This window comes from Schistocerca piceifrons, chromosome 5 (assembly GCF_021461385.2).
Source record: "Schistocerca piceifrons isolate TAMUIC-IGC-003096 chromosome 5, iqSchPice1.1, whole genome shotgun sequence".
NCBI lineage: Eukaryota > Metazoa > Arthropoda > Insecta > Orthoptera > Acrididae > Schistocerca > Schistocerca piceifrons.
The window spans coordinates 423,926,063-423,946,780 of NC_060142.1; positions in this window are offsets into that span (position 1 = coordinate 423,926,063).

Here is a 20,718-nt window from a genome sequence, read left to right on the forward strand (position 1 = left end):
ACGTATCGCGTAATCGAAATTTAGCTGATTTCTTTCAGTACTCATGTGAATAACTTCGCACTTTTCTTTATTCGGGGTCAACTGCCACTTTTCGCACCATACAGATATCTTGTCTTAGTTCATTCATTGTTGTTGGTAACGGAGGCAAATAAACAGAGTCTTTTACAAATCCACACAACAAATAATCACAAACAGTCGGGTCCGGTAACCTTGGAGGCCAGAAATGTGAGGCTGAATCATTTGGTTCAGTGCGATTTAAAAATTCCCGCACTTCCAGATGCCTGCGTGTCTACCTAGCGGGAACCGTGTAAAGCTCGAGTTTGCTCTTTCCAACAGTACGTTTTTCACTCACATATCTCAAATAACATAATAGTTATGATTTTTTAAAAGTCGGATGATTCTTTTTGATACACCCCTATACAGCAATCAGCGACGCAAGTTGACCTGGCACAATTACCAGTCTGAAGACTACGACCAGCCCTTTATCTTTACCCCGTTGAATCGTGTGTTAGGCTGGCAGGCGGCACGAATGCGGTGTGACGCAGCACAGTGGCGGCGACGCCGGAACAGTCATAGTGCGGCCGGAAGCGCGTGGGCGTGGCCGCGTTCTCACCTGCCCGAGGCGGGCAAGAGAGGGAGAGGCGGCCGGAGGTCGCGTGGCGGCAGCGCCGAGGAAATTATTTCTGGTTCCGGCGGCGGAAACTCATCGCGCCGGCGGCGCGCGCGCGTGATTAATCCTGCCGGCGCCGCTGGCTGTTGCGTGCGCCGCGTCCATTGTCCGTCGCTCTCCCCACGCCCTGGCGACCCCGACGCAACGGCAGGGGCAGCCGCGCAGATTTTGGAGCTGGCGTTGCACGCTCTCTTCATTGCAGAGTCACCGACTTCACTCTATTACTTACAAGGGGCGTTTGAAAAGTCCGTGCAAAGTCCGAGAGTTGGCATCACCGGCACGTATCGAGGTCATGTTTAGTTAGCAGCATCTCTGGAAAGAATGCACACCAAGTTTCAGCCATATTGGTCTATTTCTTTGTGTTTGTCATTCGTGTGAATCAAGGATGTCGAGTGTCAAAAAATGGACGACAAAGAATTTCGTGTGGTGATTAAGCATTGCTTTATGAAAGGCAAAACGCCTCAGGAGACTAAAGCGAAGCTTGATAAACCTTACGGTGACTCTGCACCTTCGATTAGAACAGTTTATAAGTGGTTTCAAAATTTTCGGAGTGGCCGTCTCGGCACAAGTGATGCTGAACGTTCTGGACCCCCTGTGAAGGTTACGACTCCAGAAATCATTGATAAAGTCCATGAGATGGTGATGGATGACAGAAGAGTTAAGGTGCGTGAGATTGCTAGTGCTGTGAGCATCTCGAATGAACGGGTACATAATATTTTACATAAACATTTGGACATGAGAAAGCTATCCGCAAGATGTGTTCCGCCATTGCTCACGCCTGACCAAAAACGGAATCGTATGAAGTGTTGCAAGGAGGGTTTTCAGCTGTTCAGGAAGAATCCACAGGACTTTAAGTGTCTTTTCGTCACTGTGTATGAAACATGGATACATTACAATACTCCTGAGATAAAAGAACAATCCAAACAATGGGTTACCAAGGGAGAATCTGCACCAAAAAGACGCGAAGATCATTCCTTCGCCCGGAAAGGTTATGACGACTGTCTTTTGGGATTCGCATGCGATAATACTCATCGACTATCTGGAAAAGGGTAAAACTATTACAGGTGCGTATTATTTATCGTTATTGGACCGTTTGAAAACCGAGTTGCAAGAAAAACTGCGGCGATTGGACCGCAAATGTCCTTTTCCATCACGATAATGCACCAACACACACCTCAGCAGTTGTGGTCGCAAACTTATTGGAAATAGGATTCCTACTCGTTTCACATCCCCCTATTCTCCAGGCTTGGCTCCCTCGACTACTATTTGTTCCTCAATTTGAAGAAATGGCTGACGGGACAAAGATTTTATTCAAACGAGGAGATGATTGCAGCTACTAATAACTATTTTGCAGACTTAGACAGTTCTTATTATTCGGAAGGATCAACAAATTAGAACAGCGTTGGACGAAGTGTATAAGTCTAAAAGGAGACTATTTTGAAAAATAAAAAAGGTTTACCCCCAACACGTAAGTAGTTTCTGTTTTTGGACGGACTTTTCAAACGCCACTCGTATGCGGGCACTCTCTCAGTGTGTTGAGGTGCGTCAATCTTCAGTCAAATATCCGACTTAGTCCAGTGACAGTTCAAGCTGCTTCAAAAAGTTTTGTTGACTAACTGTCGTGTTACCTTGCTCGGGTGCAATCATCAGATTAGATTAGATGTACTGTTATGGCACAGAATAGTAATAGGTAGAAATTAGAATCATTTTATTAAAACTCAAGTCATGCCGGAGACAGGCAGAAGCAGGAAGCGAGACAGCGTGTCGCAAGTGGGTCAGGTCGACAACACATTACGACATTGTCTTCCAAGTGAGCATATGCATTCTCCAGAAAGGAGACTGCGAGAGAAAACCAAAGGAAGCGAAACTACTGTATTAGTTAGCTTGTAAGACACATTGCAGGAAACTATCTCTTTCACAAGAGCACATTGCAAGGACCCAACATAGCAGTTAACAACCTGTTTAAGTGAATGTAGCAAAACAAGGAGGACACTCATTAAACTGAGCCTTGTGTCATATTTTCACACTAGTTCCTTTAAATACTCCAGCTTGGTCATATGTTGATCACTGGATAAATGGAATTCACTGTAACAGCTCTCAGTTATTATGATACTGTAGTGAATACATGTCCTAGATGCTCCATCACAGAATTATAGCCAAACATGTACTTGAGATGTTGGCGTGCACATGATGAACTCAATGCTGCTCACCACCTGCCATCTACTGAAGAAGAAGCTGAATGTCCTTTGACAACATCACATTGCAGAGTACTGCTAGCATGGAACTTCAACATGAAAGCCAGCGATAGGGCATCTTGGAGCCCACATTACTGTTCAACACTGAGGCACCTCTGGGTGTTGACGCTTACCGGGAATAGGGAGAAGATTAACTGACTACGTGACTACCAACACCAGATACATCACAGGTGGCTCATCAAGGGTCGTCATAGAATTCAGAGTGCGACCACCAGCCAGTGCAAGAATCGCTTTGCGTGGGGCAATGCCATGCCTGCCAGGCAGCAACCCACCATGGCACTAGGATCGCTATCTTCTCCTAGACGTGCAACCACTGAGCTGATTCAATGATCATCAGCTAGACTCCAAAACACAGCTGAGGAAGCTGGTGCTGAAGAATGGTGACTTGTCAAGTTGAGAATAAATGTTTGGACCCTCATAATGTTTTATTAGCATCACTGACACTTCACAGATTCTCAACAACTATCCTCACTTCACGCAGAGATGTCTCCTTTGGCCATCTGTAGTATTTTTCGCTCAAATAGATCATAGTGAGGAGATTCTCCAGTATCTAGAATCGATCAGAAACAGAGAACATACAATAAATATCTACAAATATGCTAAATTACCATCCATGGATCTCAACTAAAATGGTCCTCATGCATGTGGAAAAAGTAAAGAAAAAAAGGCAACAAATAACTTGTCACAAAACATGCCTATGTTCAATACATTGTGGTACATATTATAATTGCTAAGCTGTTGTTGTTGTGGTCTTCAGTCCTGAGACTGGTTTGATGCAGCTCTCCATGCTACTCTATCCTGTGCAAGCTTTTTCATCTCCCAGTACCTACTGCAACCTACATCCTTCTGAATCTGCTTGGTGTATTCATCTCTTGGTCTCCCTCTACGATTTTTACCCTCCACGCTGCCCTCCAATACTAAATTGGTGATCCCTTGATGCCTCAGAACATGTCCTACCAACCGATCCCTTCTTCTGGTCAAGTTGTGCCACAAACTTCTCTTCTCCCCAATCCTATTCAAAACTTCCTCATTAGTTATGTGATCTACCCATCTAATCTTCAGCATTCTTCTATAGCACCACATTTCGAAAGCTTCTATTCTCTTCTTGTCCAAACTATTTATCGTCCATGTTTCACTTCCATACATGGCTACACTCCATACGAATACTTTCAGAAATGACTTCCTGAAACTTAAATCAATACTGGATGTTAACAAATTTCTCTTCTTCAGGAACGCTTTCCTTGCCATTGCCAGCCTACATTTTATATCCTCTCTACTTCGACCATCATCAGTTATTTTGCTCCCCAAATAGCAAAACTCCTTAACTACTTTAAGTGCCTCATTTAATAATCTAATTCCCTCAGCATCACCCGACTTAATTAGACTACATTCCATTATCCTTGTTTTGCTTTTGTTGACGTTCATCTTATATCCTCCTTTCAAGACACTGTCCATTGCTAAGCTATGACAGTCATATATCATGAAATAGAACAACCATTTTACAGCACTTATTCACAATGATCACATTACTGCACTAAATTTGTACAGAAGTCAGATAATACCAAATCTCCGATTATTTGATTTTATTAGTAACGTGTACACATCAGTTGGTTCTAGTAAGAAATTCATTGATGAGTAGAAGGAGCTGACCACCAAAAAATCCTTTAGGCTCCTCTTAAGCTGAATTTCATTAGTAGTTAAACTTTCTATGTCTGCTGGCAACTTACTGAAAATTGTAGAATTCCTTGTGAGAGGTGAGCCCCCCACCCGACCTTTTTTTTTGTAGGCACTTTTAGTTTATCTAGCTGACACCAGTCCTATACAGTAGAATCTGCATTGCACTTCTTTCTGTTTCTTCAAATTTTGCCCTAGTTGCCAACTCACAGTTAGTAGAATGTCGTATGCATATGCCACAAAATCCATAACGTTTGCTGTAGGAGGCATTTTCTTCAGTAAAGGTTCTAATCCCATATTCCAAAATACGGGCTGACAGATTGTAGCCTGAACAAAGCCTTTGATAATAGTCTTCTGTATGTTTTGGTTGGCCATGTAAGCGTTGCATACCGATTTCTGTTGTAATCTCATATGCTTCTGTTCAGAGACATTTCAATACACCCAGCCACGAGAACAACGTCACCCACCACAGGGTGTGAAACGTGCCTGCGTTGCCGACAATTATTTCCACGGAATACGCACCCTTTGTGCCTTGAACAAGGCTAACTGCCTGGTTTATGGCATCTTCGGTCGAACTTTCATTTCTGAATCCGTATTGATTATGGTTCACACCCATTAATTCTCATAATTCCATAAGGCTCGCCGGCCAGATTGGCCGTGCGGTTCTAGGCGCTACAGTCTGGAGCCGCGTGGCCGCTACGGTCGCAGGTTCGAATCTTGCCTCGGGCGTGGATGTGTGTGATGTCTTTAGGCTAGTTAGATTTAAGTAGTTCTAAGTTCTAGGGGACTGATGATCTCAGAAGTTAAGTCCCATAGTGCTCAGAGCCATTTGAACCCATAAGGCTCTTAAATCAAAAGCACTCCAGTATTTTTGACAAATTGTTAATATAGTATATTGGCCAGTGTAGCTTTGGGATTGTACAACCTTTATCTTCAACTCGTTGAAAATTCATTACTTCATCTTTCTTCCACGATGTTGGAATCCTACCCTGCTGCAAGCAGTTGCTGCCTAGGCTTCTCAAATATGGTGTTACATCATCTTCCACAGAGTCAAGATCTTCCACAGAGCCACGATCAAATGGTGCGTTTGTCCTGGTAAACACATAACGTAACAGGTCCAAGAATTATTTCACATCCTGAGGTAAGCTGCATCTGACAACCTAAATTCACCATGCGGCCTCCAATCGTAACTACACAACAAGCATTAGTGCTGTGGGTAGAGCATTTAACCCCTGCAGTGTCGGTAATATTATTGCATCTTCACATTGATTGATTATAAAATGATGGCTGACAAGTTTCTGGACTGTCTCATGTGTATCTCCATCAGTATAACCTGAATTTAGAGTGGATTGTATTCGAAGAATCTCTTTAATTTTCTCTAGTTGCACCCCTGGATATATTATTTTTAGTGCCTTATCCTTCACATCGAAATCCCCAGCACCTTTTGTTCTTCGCACCTTATTATCTAGTAGTATAGAAATTCTATCCTGATTGCAGCTGTCATCGCAGTTATACTTTAAACTACTTATGTCCCTCATTTTTGTATGTTCTTGCCTGATGGTAGTCTGACAGCCAATCTGGGCTGATTTATTAAGGCTACGCCATCTTCCTGTTCCGCAACTGGGATCTTTGCTGTTTCCTTTCGATCTTAAATGGCGGTCCTTTCTTAGTTTTAATTTCTTCTAGTGCACGTTCCCCATCAAACTCATTATTATAAACCGTAAATAACTTTCTTCCATCATATACCTTACACATTTCCTTTGTTTTCTTCACTTACTTTTGGTCTGATGGTGAAGCTCTAACCTTTCCAGTCTTTGTGTTCATATTGCCTTTATTTGGTTGTCGCCCAAAAAGAAATATATTATCTCTCTTAGCCATGATAATTAAACAAAATCTCCCTTTGTAATAGCGCCTGCAATCTTTTGCTGGTGTCTGTCTGGGTTTGGCTATCTTCTTACAGGGAATGCACACTCCAGGAAATGCCAGCTTCTTGCAGCCCCTTTTTTGTGCCCCTTCTCTGCACAGTGTGTTTCCTTACAGAATTTGGCTGTGTGCCTGCAGTCTCTGCATTTAATGCAAGTCACCACTCATTGTAATCTCTCACAATTATTGACCTAAACATAATGAAAGAAGAAAGAGTCGTATTTTTTTCTTTTGTTTTTGACGATAAACTTTATTATCTTGTAACAGCTTTCTGTAAACTGTACAGAGTAATGATAACCATGAAACGAGAAACATAATATCTGTGAGGGAGGAGAAAAGGGAAGTTGACGACTATACTACTTTCAGCTTGTTTTTGCAATTAACATTTACTGGTTTTCTGACAAGGATAAGATGTTGAGAGAGCGGGTTGTACCAGGCAGACGTAACAGTGCTCTGTAACAAAAATGATTATGTGGAAAATGTAATTGCAAGGTTGTTACAAGGAAAAGTTTTTTCCTTACTTACCTGTGAAATCACGCGAAACGCAAAATCACGCCCGTTCGCTGAATCCAGGCTACACGGAAACAATGTAGGACATGTTGGGTGGACCACAACTAACTCACAGGAACTGAAATACGACGAACTTACGAATCGGTAGTCACCCCTGAAGTAGTTTGTAAACATACACACAGTTACCATGACCGTTAGATATGAACAGAACACTGTACACTAATAGACTGCGCCATTTTCGTTGGATGTAAAGCACCACTAGGGACGCATTAGAGACATTTGTGGAGTAGTAGAGTGAACGTCCATCGTGCCGCAAAGAACAGTCGCTACTAATAATCGAATCCGCATCATCACATTACTCGCAGAAGGTTTGTCAACTAGGAAAATTGCTGGACGTATGCGCCGGACTCAAAGTCTCTTGGTGTGGACATGACATCGGTTTCAATTGACAGATAGTGTTGAGGACTTATATCGCACAGGCTGACCACGTTCTACAGGCGCATAAACCGTCGGGTGAGTGCTCCCGAACTGAATGCAGCGGCTGAATAGGCTACAGGATGTCATGTATCGCATCAAACTGTTGGCAGACGATTGCCTGATGCGAATCTACATTCCCGACGACCATGACGATCATCACATCGTACACCACAACATTGTGTCCTCATGTGCAACAAGGTGGTGGTGTAGTGATGTTCTGGGGTGGCATTACTTGCGGCCACCGTGGTGGTTGTTGAGAACGCCTCATTGCTCTACGGTACAGGTGCGAGATTCCGAAGCCAACAGTCCTACTCTATCGCAAAAATTTTGGTGACTACTTCAACTTGATGGATCACAACTCGTGGCTCATCGTGCTGTTCTCGTGAACACGTTTCAAATGGTTCAAATGGCTCTGAGCACTATGGAACTCAACATCTGAGGTCATCAGTCCCCTAGAACCTATAACTACTTAAACCTAGCTAACCAAAGGACATCACACACATCCATGCCCGAGGCAGGATTCGAACCTGCGACCGTAGCGGTCACGCGGTTCCAGACTGAAGCGCCAGAACCGCACGGCCACACCGGCCGGCATTGTAGAGAGAGACAGTTTGGACCAGGGCTGGCTTGATGAACTCATCGATGGGGTGCCACGACGGATTTGAGCCTGCATCCAGGCAAGGGACTCTTCCACCACTTACTGACGTTGCTCAGGATTGCTGTGAACAATCCCCATGGGAAACAGCCGATTCGGCGTTTACCCGATTGTTTTCTTATTTGTTTATATTACACTCCTGGAAATGGAAAAAAGAACACATTGACACCGATGTGTCAGACCCACCATACTTGCTCCGGACACTGCGAGAGGGCTGTACGAGCAATGATCACACGCACGGCACAGCGGACACACCAGGAACCGCGGTGTTGGCCGTCGAATGGCGCTAGCTGCGTAGCATTTGTGCACCGTCGCCGTCAGTGTCAGCCAGTTTGCCGTGGCATACGGAGCTCCATCGCAGTCTTTAACACTGGTAGCATGCCGCGACAGCATGGACGTGAACCGTATGTGCAGTTGACGGACTTTGAGCGAGGGCGTATAGTGGGTATGCGGGAGGCCGGGTGGACGTACTGCCGAATTGCTCAACACGTGGGGCGTGAGGTCTCCACAGTACATCGATGTTGTCGCCAGTGGTCGGCGGAAGGTGCACGTGCCCGTCGACCTGGGACCGGACCGCAGCGACGCACGGATGCACGCCAAGACCGTAGGATCCTACGCAGTGCCGTAGGGGACCGCACCGCCACTTCCCAGCAAATTAGGGACACTGTTGCTCCTGGGGTATCGGCGAGGACCATTCGCAACCGTCTCCATGAAGCTGGGCTACGGTCCCGCACACCGTTAGGCCGTCTTCCGCTCACGCCCCAACATCGTGCAGCCCGCCTCCAGTGGTGTCGCGACAGGCGTGAATGGAGGGACGAATGGAGACGTGTCGTCTTCAGCGATGAGAGTCGCTTCTGCCTTGGTGCCAATGATGGTCGTATGCGTGTTTGGCGCCGTGCAGGTGAGCGCCACAATCAGGACTGCATACGACCGAGGCACACAGGGCCAACACCCGGCATCACGGTGTGGGGAGCGATCTCCTACACTGGCCGTACACCACTGGTGATCGTCGAGGGGACACTGAATAGTGCACGGTACATCCAAACCGTCATCGAACCCATCGTTCTACCATTCCTAGACCGGCAAGGGAACTTGCTGTTCCAACAGGATAATGCACGTCCGCATGTATCCCGTGCCACCCAACGTGCTCTAGAAGGTGTAAGTCAACTACCCTGGCCAGCAAGATCTCCGGATCTGTCCCCCATTGAGCATGTTTGGGACTGGATGAAGCGTCGTCTCACGCGGTCTGCACGTCCAGCACGAACGCTGGTCCAACTGAGGCGCCAGGTGGAAATATCATGACAAGCCTTTCCACAGGACTACATCCAGCATCTCTACGATCGTCTCCATGGGAGAATAGCAGCCTGCATTGCTGCGAAAGGTGGATATACGCTGTACTAGTGCCGACATTGTGCATGCTCTGTTGCCTGTGTCTATGTGCCTGTAGTTCTGTCAGTGTGATCATGTGATGTATCTGACCCCAGGAATGTGTCAATAAAGTTTCCCCTTCCTGGGACAATGAATTCACAGTGTTCTTATTTCAATTTCCAGGAGTGTATTTGGTGACTCTGACACATCGCAAGTGAATATATACAGCTTGGTCCATTGCTCGCGATCAGGCCAAATATCTCACGAAATAAGCGTCAAACGAAAAAACTACAAAGCATGAAACTTGTCTAGCTTGAAGGGGGAAACCAGATAGCGCTATGGTTGGCCCGCTAGATGGCACTGCCATAGGTCAAACGGATATCAACTGCGTTTTTAAAAATAGGAACCCCCAATTTTTATTACACATTCGTGTAGTACGTAAAGAAATACGACTGTTTTAGTTGGACCAATTTTTTCGCTTTGTGATAGATGGCGCTGTAATAGTCACAAACACATGGCTCACAGTTTTAGACAGACCAGTTGGTAACAGGCAGGTTTTTTAAATTAAAATACTGAACGTAGATACGTTTGAACATTTTATTTCAGTGTTCTAATGTGATACATGTACCTTTGTGAACTTATCATTTCTGAGAACACATGCGGTTGCAGCGTGATTACCTGTAAATACCACATTAATGCAATGATCAAAATGATGTTCGTCAATGTCAATGCATTTGGCAATACGTGTAACGACATTCCTCTTAACAGTGAGTAGTTCGCCTTCCATAATGTTTGCACACGCATTGACAATGCGCTGACGCATGTTGTCAGGCGTTGTCGGTGGATCACGATAGCAAATATCTTTCAACTTTCCCCACAGGAGGAAATCCGGGGACGTCAGATCCGGTGAACGCGCGGGCCATGGTATGGTGCTTCGAAGACCAATCCACCTGTCATGAAATATGCTATTCAATACTGCTGCAACTGCACACGAGCTATGTGCCGGACATCCATCATGTTGGAAGTTGAGAGGTGGCATGAGCCCCCTCTCATATTTCTATCTTACGATTTTCGTCTCTAATTGCATGCGGTGAAAAGTTGCTATTCCTTCCCACGCGGACTTCCCACGCAGCGTCTCTCGTCGCCTGGGTGGTCCGGTGACAGGCGGGCTCCGCTGATCTTGAAAGGGTTAAGCCGACGGGTGTGAGGAAGTCGAGTGAATGCTTTGCAGACGTCGACGTTGTCAGAAGACACGCCCGGAGGGGTCTGAAGTAGCGGCTGGGCTAGTGGTTCCGTTACTTCGCAGAATCTTAGCGAAAACACTTTCTGGCGGGCTACCAGCGAGGCGTGGGAATGACTTGTGTACCCAGGCAGTTGTGGCGGGAAAATTCCCGCGCTTTCTGCAAAATAGTAACTGTGATTGGCTTGCTCAGGGCATAGCTCCGTGACGTAGCAAAATCAGCGCAGAAATTGGCGGCAAGAATCTCCATTGGTGGAATGGTAGTGCTCCAGCAATGGAGTGGAATTTTCCGCCGGTTTTCGAGTTGCTGATTGGAATGTTTAACCACGGCCACTGTCGTGGAGGCGGGAATGTTGTGTGTTTGGCCTGTACGGGTGCTCTAGTAGTCGGCTCTCGCCTTTCGGTCGAGGACGTCGAAGCAACCAGCCATCGCCTCCGGTACGCCAGATCGTGTTGTGGCAGTTAAGAAGACAGTTTGGTAATGTATGTCCGCAGCACCGGCAGATAGGGATTTTCCTAGGTGATAATCAGAGCTCAGCAGAGCGCGCCTGTTCGTCTTTTTCTAACTTTGTTCTGTCTTGAGTAGCAGCAATTAATGTTGGGTTAGCTGTGTGTCTCTCCTAAGATTTGAGTGGCAAGGAATTGGCTCCACATACCACTTCGTCATAAGCCTCACAATCTAGTTTAGGGACAACTTCACCTTCACAGCGTTTGTTTGAGTATCCAATTTGAGCCAATTTGATGTATTATAAATGTTTCATGTGTTTTTGTTTATTATTTTGTGTTTAGTCTTAATAAATCATATTGTTATTTTGGACAGAACTTTCATTCTGTTAATCGGTCGAGCAACCCATCATTTCTCACTACGTTAATGAAACCTTCCTTTATTTAACTTGTTTATCAAATTAAATTATTGCAGGTGCCAAACTCTTTTCTACTCCACTTGCAGTGTTGATTACAGTCAGTTCGCGTATATTTTTTAATCCATGTGCAACAGCAGAAGTCGGAGTTAGAATAGGGGGGGCTTAGAGCATCAATTACATATGTAGATTCTAGAATATAGTGTTAAATACACTGCTTGCCCCGGTACCTCGCATAAAATGGCGGCCCTTAGCCTCGGATCTTTCCTGTGAATCACCGATTAACAAACAGTATTCTTAGTAGGAACATTCAAATTCTTTTTCTCTATTTTTTTTAATAATTAATACCCTAGTTCTTTTTCTTGTAGTTCCGCGATTAGTTTTTAAGTAGTGGCGCATGATTACAGTTTTTGTTTTCAGTGTATATATTTTTTTTGTTCATTGTTTTTGTGTTTCGCTGATGTGGTGTCCGTACCACATCGCACTTTGTCGGATTTGTGTGCGGTTTCTGTACCACATAAAATTGCGTCTGTGATTACAGCGTTGGAACAGCGTTGTTGAAATTTTATGTCTATGTGTAAAAATACAGGGAGTAGATTATTTTTACTGTGTATTTTAGATAAATTTTGTTTCTCATGAATGATTACGAGAAGTAAGGCACAACTATTAGTGAGCGAAGCTAAAACAAAAGTGGATACTATAATGGATAAGGGGCACGTTACTGACGGGGATAGGTTCGGAGGTGAGATGGGCACATTTTTAGCAGGACAGGACGACAGGGTCATTGATGAGGACGGTGATTTGGACGCGATCTTAGAGCAACGTCGCGACCGTGATTATGATAGTGAGGTAGAGGATGAAATAGAGACAGGCACACAGGTCGAGACGGCAGCAGAAGTTTATAATCAAACGAACGAGAGCAGACAGGGGCCAGCTCGGTCACGTCAGAGCTCTAGTGCCCAGGTGTCCAGAGTTACATCGCCCATGTGTGACGAGGATCAAAAAGATGACGTTAACCCAATACTGAGCTTCCTACGATCAATGAAAGAAGAAGATGGGAAACAGCGTAAGAAGGACACTCAGACTATAATTTCGCATATAGGAGAAATTCGTGGGGAATTACTAACAATAAAGAAAGAATGTGGAGAAGCAAAACAATTGTCAGTGGTAGCACAAAAAGTAGCAGGCCTAGCCAAAACGGCAGCAACAGGGGCAATGAGAATCGCAAAAGTAACTTCTCAACTTGCAGGTCGCTTCCGACGTGCGACACAAGCCCACTCAAAATCCCTAGCGTTCTTAAAAACCCAAGGTAATATTGCGGTTACGAACATCACGAAACGAATGAAAGAAGTATAGAGTCGGATAGCAAAACTAGAGCGAAACGGGCACACGAGCACTGCGCATTCGGATACCAATGATGGAGTACGCAGAATTGTGTCTCCGAGGAAAAGCCCGCCGTGCTCCAGCCCAGTGACAGAGTGCGGAACTAACAATGCACATGCAGAAACACCTAGTAATAGCTCTAATAATTGTAGCCCACTTAGGAGAGTGAATTCTGAGTGCCACTGCCACTGTGATACAGAGGTAGCACAGCACAGTTATCAGCAAGATAGATCAGGACACACAGCAGACGTGCAAGTATCGGAAACGAGTGACAACACCATTGCGAGGATCGGACAGGATTTTGATCACAATCACTTCTTGTTGATACTAAAATTCCAAAAGTTCAGAGATAATGGAGGGTCGATGCATCCCAAGAGCTGGGTGATGCAGTTTACAAATTCATTACCGTCATCATGGCCAACCCTGCAAAATTAGAATTCATGTGTGGACATATCGAAGGCCAAGCCGCGGAAAAGATGCGGGGTGTGGCAGCGACGTGTCAGACTTATCAGGAATTTGTTGATGCGTTCCTGGGGATCTACTGGTCAAAGGAAACGCAGGACAGGATTAAAGAGGAAATAATATTTTGTCCTGAACTGGAAGTGTCCGGGCAAAGGAGCGCAACCAAATTTTTTGATGATTTACTCAAGAAGAATCAATCTTTAGATAGTCCACATAGCAAGGGAGAAATCATCAAATTTTGTTTTTCCAAATTGCCTGTTAGGTATCAACAGACACTTGTCGGCAAGTGTGGATCTGACATAGAAGCATTCAAGAGTCTATTGCGCGAACTCGAAGTAGTCTTCGATAAACAAGAAGCAAAGGACAGGAAGAAGGCACAAAATAACAAATACCACGGGCCAGCAAGGGCAGACGACAACAGATCGCATAATCGCGCTCGTCAGTTAGGAAACCAGGGTTACGAAAATCAAGGTTACGCAATTCAAGATTATGGAAACCAGAGACACGGAAACCAGAACGTCAGGGAGCGGGGTCAATCTAGACAAGGAATCTGGGACAGGAGGAATAACGAACGGCAAAGCGACCGTAATTGGAGAGAGCGAAACCACGGACAACAGGAGAACCAGGGGATTGAAATTAGACCTGCAAATCCTAATGCACGTCAGAGGAAGGGGAGTCTGACAAGGGATTGGCGCTAGTCCATAGGACTCCACCACATCTCTCACACAAAGAAATTCGTAGAATAATAGTAGTTTAAGTGGTGTACATAGTAGAATAGGCAAATATATGAACCTTTCTTCGGGGAACGATAATCGTTGCATTAATAGATTAAGATTGCTAAAGTATTAACACGCTGCGTTGTCTCGCATAAGAATTTACTGCTGCTATCCTTTTTTTTCTGTTCGCGACTTCCAATGTCGGTGGAGTAGGAGACACTATCTTTCCATGATGCAATGTTTCAGTCCTTTCCTGTCTGGTGTCCATGTTGAGGGATAATGATGAGTGAGGAGATGTCGCACAAACGGGCGCATACAAGAACGTGCTCTTAGAAGCGTTCTGAGAAGTCGTGATACGCTTCATAGCGGCCACAACCAGTTCGTGAGACGTTCATACCAATGCTTACAGGCACGCGTCAGTGCACTGCAAGATTGTGGTATATTGCGTGATTTCGAGGATGCATATGGGCAGTATAGTTTTTGCAGAGCTGCGCCAGCATCGTTGTCTTGCAAGTCGGGGTGAACCTGTGAGCGTTTCACCCCAATGGTGCCCTAGACGATAGAAATGCGAGCATAAAGCCTACCATGCCAATGTGCAGGTTGGGGATTTAGCGTGCTGCTCGTGACTGTCACAGATGAATAACCAAGGAATTATACTTGGAGATTCGTGACATACTCTGTAGCTGGCGTGTGTTGGGCGACTCAATCCGCAACAGGAACCAGTCCTGGCTTGGTCATATTACATTGCCTCTGGAAAGGTGTGCTTTGATCGCGAAAACCGCATCACATAGAGAAGGGAGTTGCAACTATAAATTTATTGTTGTGTATAGCCATGGCTAACCCAGTCTCTGGAGTTTCAGTGAGGCGTAATGAAAACTCGGAGGTCATGTTGTACGGCGCGCACATCACTGTCGTCAATAGCGGCGAGCAGCGAGACATCTCAACGTAACAGGAATTATGTAGTAGTATTGTATAAGGTAAACAAACAAAAAAAAAGCAAAAAAAGGTACCATATACTAGGATAAGTTAAACTGTAGGATTTAACAATAACTAGATTAAAATTGTGGGGGTTTTCTATCACAAGTGGTTGGCGCGTGCCTGTTGGGATGTTATTTTTCAGGTCATCAAATCACAGACCCAAGATGGAGGGAAGACCGGCGAGCAAACGTAGAATAGTTGCTTGTTCTTTATAAGCTCAGTAAAACTTCGACCTGCATAATAACATAATTTATTCAAAAGACATAGAATGTAGATCGTTGGCAAATGGTAGTTAATTCTTGAGCATGTCTACTGTCGATCTATATAATTAATAGTAATATTAGTGCGGGCCCGCACATTTAGCTGTTCATCCAGTGTAGCGTCACACACCATGTACAGTAGTGAGACCGGTCTCTACACAAATATCAAGATAAATTATTTCCATCTCTAGATTACATACACCACGATTATAATGATAGCCATAGATTAATAACTATAAAAGTAAAATAAGAGTGTCTGAAATGACAGACCATCAATGTGTCATTATGTAAATTTATTATAACATAGAAGGTCATGGGGAAAAGTTAGGCATAAGATTTTTGTAAGAATTGTGCAGATGACGGGGATCGTGGCAATGCAGAGGCCAGCCGGAGCAAAAACAAGAGGTCATCGGCTACCTGCAAGAAGAGAGCATCAGCGCGCCACCTGACGTGAAGGGCGCGAGAGCATCCAGTCCTACAAGCTGACAGTCACCGGGCCGTATACCTGAGGGATTAGGCGGCAGACAATCCTCGCCGGGCCACAAGCGAAAGTGAGGCTGGCCGTTGACACTGACACGCGACCCACACGTGGCAGCCTGCTAGCTCTCCGGACGCGACAGCCGTTTGGAGGGATTCCATGCGGCAGACCACATTGTCGTGAGTACACGAAGAAGATCACATATCGTGTCAGAACCTGTGTCTCATGTGCCTCAGGACAGAAAGGGACGCTATATACTCACCTGTTTGGGTTTTTACAACTCACTAGCATTGGCCGATCTGCATACACAAAGCAGTATCGTGCCACACACTCTAACAAATGAATGGTCTCATTTCTAACTTCTCCTCACTATTTGAGAGCAGTTGTAGCAATCGTCGCTCCTAGTTCGATCCTGTATGGATGACCTCACACACTTGTGGAGTCACTCCACGTGCCATCATCCCTCGTCGAACTGCAATATTGGGAAACGTAAAGTACTGTCCAGCGAGAGAAGATACCTAGACTAGTGATGTATCCCAACAAGTAGACCTCAGAGACAATTAATCGATGTGAGGAGAGCCTATCACTGTGTCTTCCTACCGTACCACCGTGATCATATGCGTGGGTCTTGCTGCAATCTCAACAGAGTACTGCAGATGCTCCAGCACACCCCACTGCCATTGCAACAACGTAGCAACAACACCTGACGTTTAGCCCTATGTGATGTCAGTACTGTGGAATTTGTGAAGTGCTTCGAATATTTCTAACAATGTGATTTAGTGCCTCATTCTCAGCACAGTCATGAACATTGTGCAATGTGGAAGCACAACTTGACACCCCATGAACCTTGTTTTTTTTCTTAAATTTCTTTCTCTAGTGTTGTTTTTGTAATGTATGTTATACCTTGTATGTGTTTGTGTTTTACACTGTAATTCTTATTACAAATTACTGTATTGTTCTCCACACCATGTTGTTTTTTTTGTATTTGGTATTTATTGTTGTGTGTATGCAAACAGTGTGCCTGCAGTCACCATAAACTGAAGCAGATACCACCACTGTCATTGTGAATGGACCATCAGTTCAGGGAACATTTTGTAAAGGTTATTCTTGCTGCAGGGAGACATAATGAATCGGACGTTGTAACTAGATTCTGAAAGCTCACAAAGAGATTGTTAACTTAAATAGTATCATGTGTGAGTGAGTTCAGGTTCGTTTCATGATTCAAATTGTTGTAAGATCTTGGGCATTTAAATGCGGAGCACTCCAACTCTGATTGTACAGAATAAACTGCTCCATATTTGGCTCGCATGCCCAGGCCATATTTAGAGCGTGAATGTCTGTGTGAATCGGTGTTTGGAAGGGGCTCCCTGGGTATGGATGTGTGATGTGAGTGTTAGTGTTCCATATTAAGAAGGTGAAGTTGGCTACATCATAAATAATCCTCCCTCTATGAGCTGCATTATTCAGTTGCAAAGATTTTTTTTACAGAGTGCGGCATGTGGAGTCAGTTTGTAAGATTGTTCTTGGACGATTGACTCACTACCTTGCTCCTAAATGAGCCAACCGCTCACCAATTACAATCTAAAATGGCGTAGGGGCTATGAGAGGTGGCATGAGCCCCTTCTCATATTTCTATCTTACGGTTTTCGTCTCTAATTGCATGTGGTGAAAAGTTGCTATTCCTTCCCATGCGGACTTCCCACGCAGCGTCTCTCGTCACCCAGGTGGTCCGGTGACAGGCGGGCTCCGCTGATCTGGAAAGGGTTAAGCCGACGGGTGTGAGGAAGTCGAATGAATGCTTTGCAGACGCCGACATTGTCAAAAGACACGCCCGGAGGGGTCTGAAGTAGCAGCTGGGCTAAAGGTTCCGTTACTTCGCAGAATCTTAGCGAAAACACTTTCTGGCGGGCTACCAGCGAGGCGTGGGAATGACTTGTGTACCCAGGCAGTTGCGGCGGGAAAATTCCCGCGCTTTCTGCAAAATAGTAACTGTGATTAGCTTACTCAGGGCACAGCTCCGTAAAGTAGCAACAGCGCAGAAATTGGCGCCAAGAATCTCCATTGGTGGAATGGTAGTGCTCCGGCAATGGAGTGGAATTTTCCGCCGGTTTTCGAGTTGCTGATTGGAACGTTTAATCACGGCCACTGTCGTGGGGGCGGGAATGTTGTGTGTTTGGCCTGTACGGGTGCTCTAGTAGTCGGCTCTCGCCTTTCGGTCGAGGACGTCGAAGCAACCAGCCATCGCCTCCGGTACGCCAGATCGTGTTGTGGCAGTTAAGAAGACAGTTTGGTAATGTATGTCCGCAGCACCGGCAGATAGGGATTTTCCTAGGTGATAATCAGAGCTCAGCAGAGCGCGCCTGTTCGTCTTTTTCTAACTTTGTTCTGTCTTGAGTAGCAGCAATTAATGTTGGGTTAGCTGTGTGTCTCTCCTAAGATTTGAGTGGCAAGGAATTGGCTCCACATACCACTTCGTCATAAACCTCACAATCTAATTTAGGGACAACTTCACCTTCACAGCGTTTGTTTGAGTATCCAATTTGAGCCAATTTGATGTATTATAAATGTTTCATGTGTTGTTGTTTATTATTTTGTGTTTAGTCTTAATAAATCATATTGTTATTTTGGACAGAACCTTCGTTCAGTTAATAGGTAGAGCAACCCATCACTTCTCACTACGTTAATGAAACCTTCCTTTATTTAACTTATTTATCAAATTAAATTATTGCAGGTGCCAAACTCTTTTCTACTCCACTTGCAGTGTTGATTTCAGTCAGTTCGCGTATATTTTTTAATCCATGTGCAACAGCAAAAGTCGGAGTTAGAATAGGGGGGGCTTAGAGCATCATTTACATATGTAGCTTCTAGAATATAGTGTTAAACACTCTGCTTGCCCCGGCACCTCGCAAAGTACATCGCCATTCTGTCATGCAGTGAAACATCTTGTAGTGACATCGGTAGAACATTACGTGGGAAATCAGCATACATTGCACTATTTAGGTTGCCATCGATGAAATGGGGGCCAATTATCCTTCCTCCCATAATGCCGCACCATACATTAACCCGCCAAGGTCGCTGATGTTCCATCTGTCACAGCCATCGTGGATTTTCCGTTGCCCAATAGTGCATATTACGCCGGTTTACGTTACCGCTGTTGGTAAATGACGCTTCATCGCTAAATAGAACGCGTGCAAAAAATCTGTCATCGTCCCGTAATTACTCTTGTGCCCAGTGGCAGAACTGTACACGACGTTCGAAGTCGTCGCCATGCAGTTCCTGGTGCGTAGAAATATGGTACGGGTGCAATTGATGTTGATGTAGCATTCTCAACACCGCCGTTTTGAGATTCCCGATTCTCGCGCTATTTGTCTTCTACTGATGTGCGGATTAGCCGCGACAGCAGCTAAAACACCTACTTGGGCATCATCAGTTCTTGTACGTCGTGGTTGACGTTTCACATGTGGCTGAACACTTCCTGTTTCCTTAAATAACGTTACTATCCGGCGAACGGTCTGGACACTTGGATGATGTCGTCCAGGATACCGAGCAGCATACATAGCACACTCCCGCTGGGCATTTTGATCACAATAGCTACTCATCAACACGATATCGACCTTTTCCGCAATTGATAAACGGTCCATTTTAACACGCATAATGTATCACGAGGGAAATACCGTCCGCACTGGAGGAATGTTACGTGATACCACGTACTTATACGTTTGTGACTATTACAGCGCCATCTATCACAAAGCGAAATAGTGGTCCAACTGAAACATTCATATTTCTTTACGTACTACACGAATATGTAATAAAAAATGGGGGCTCCTATTTAAAAAAAAAAAACACAGTTTATGTCCGTTTGTCCTATGGCAGCGCCATCTAGCGGGCCAACCATTGTGCCATCTGGTTTCCCCCTTCTAGCTAGACAAGTTTCGTTCTTTGTAGTTTTTTTCGTTTGACGCTTATTTCGTGAGATATTTGGCCCGGTCACGATCAATGGACCATCCTGTGTATATGCGTCACAGACAGATTTGGTTTCTGTTCCATGATGCGGGTACGTTCGGAGGTGACGAACAAGGTTCACTGGACGAGAAAGTGGTGAATTCAACGGCCCTGCTATTCGGATGGAGTAATGTGGACTCAACAGAAAGTGATTTCAGTTCTACTTAATATATTCCTCAACGACAGGAGCGCTTCTGCACTCCGAAACACTCCGACAGGAGACTCTAGAGACACTTTACTCGCTTTGTCCCGTTTAAACTGCTAAGTCTCAACGCAACAATGCGGCACCCGTGCCTCTTATTGGCTAGCATTTCCGCTCGCCATATAGTATCACCTGAGATGTCCCTACTAAGTTCTTCAAAACCTGTAATACTTTCGGTGACCGATTGCTCGGTGCAGAAGGGTCTTTGCAGCGTTTCTACGTTTTAGAATACAGGCAAAAAACTCAGTTTCTGAAAGTTGCGGTTGTGACAGACAATTTTCAATGTTTACCACCAGTCGTCGAATCGGAAGCCCCAGTCAGGCACGAGTTACTTCCCTGCCAGTCATTACAACAACGGAAATTGTGTCTAATATTTTCTGCGACCAACCAATGACGACTCTTTGCCCCAGACAACAATATTTTTAGTTAATTGTCTGAGAGATCTGCTGATTCTGTTTACGTGTACTGAAAACGTAAATTGTCCCGATACTTCGACTTCAAAGTGACAAGAGGGCACTCTTAATCTCTGCAACCTTAGTTTTTTTTTTTTTTCACGAAACCAGATTCAAACGGTGGCACTAGGTATGGTAGACTCACCAAAAACA